A 1,138-nucleotide genomic window follows, 5' to 3' on the forward strand; every position below is an offset into this window, starting at 1 on the left:
CTTCCATCTTCCATCTCCCTCGTTAATTAAATAACCAACGAACACTGAGAAAGTGAATATGCTTTACCGGTAAATTTCCAGGTCTATACTTTACGATTTATTAATTAATATATATATACATACGCATATACATACATATTCACACACACACACATATACATGTACATATATATTTATGTGTGTGTGTGAAATATGGAAGCTCTTGTGTGCTTATCATGTAATCAATGCATCCGTTACTTGGACATGTCTCAGAGACACAGTTCAGCTCAATCCTATCAATGGAGATGGCTGGCTTAGGTCTCGTTGTATTCGGAAGCTGGCAGAAATGTTAGCACGCCGGGCAAAATGCGTAGCCGTATTTCGTCTGCTGTTACGTTCTGAGTTCAAATTCCGCCGAGGTTGACTTTGCCTTTCATCCTTTCGGGGTCGATTAAATAAGTACCAGTTATGCACTGGGGTCGATGTAATCGATTTAATCTCTTTGTCTGCCCTTGTTTGTCCCCTCTGTGTTTAGTCCCTTGTGGGTAGTAAAGAAATAGGTATTCGGAACTGCCTGGAGCAGGACCTCCGTCTTCCCAAGGCTGATGGTTAGGCTGAAGAGTCTGGATGCCTCGGCGAAGCGATTGACGATGATCTGGAGGTAGTTTTCCTTGTGGCCCATGGGAGCACAGTCGTCCACGAAGAGGGCTTCGAGGATGAGCTTTTCCTGGTCTTCGTTTTGGCCGACAGGTGACGGAGGTCGACTACGGAGCCATCACTTTGGTACTTAATGAGCACGCCCAGGTCGAGGTTCTTCACAGCGAGGAGGAGGACCTGTATGAAGGGGCGAGGACACAACCCTGTTTGACTCCATGAGAGATGTTGAAGGAGTTCGTGTAGTCCCCACTAGAAAGGATCTGTCCCTTCATGGTGTTACAGAAGAGCTTGACCAGGGCTGGGAATTTTCGTGGGCAACCCAGCTTGCTGAGGATGATCCCTCAAATCCTTTCCTTTTCTGTTCGGATGTCTCCTGAGCTTTCTGCTGATGCTTTCTGAGGGTCTTTTGATTCTGCCACCTTAATGAACTGGGTATGTATTTCTTTATTGCCCACAAGGGGCTACACACAGAGGGGACAAACAAGGACAGACAAACGGATGA

General features: G+C 46.2%; 1 protein-coding gene across 1 annotated transcript in view; it reads left to right on the plus strand.

Moving 5' to 3' along the window:
* The window catches only part of LOC115226752 (spermatogenesis-associated protein 1-like), a 25,098-nt gene continuing 23,960 nt past the window's right edge, over positions 1–1,138 (plus strand). The window contains exon 1 of the mRNA XM_036515331.1: positions 1–81. The gene's annotated coding sequence lies outside the window, so the exon portion shown is untranslated. The remainder of the gene's footprint in view (positions 82–1,138) is intronic.

The sequence above is a fragment of the Octopus sinensis genome, linkage group LG30 (assembly GCF_006345805.1).
Source record: "Octopus sinensis linkage group LG30, ASM634580v1, whole genome shotgun sequence".
Classification (NCBI taxonomy): Eukaryota; Metazoa; Mollusca; class Cephalopoda; order Octopoda; family Octopodidae; genus Octopus; species Octopus sinensis.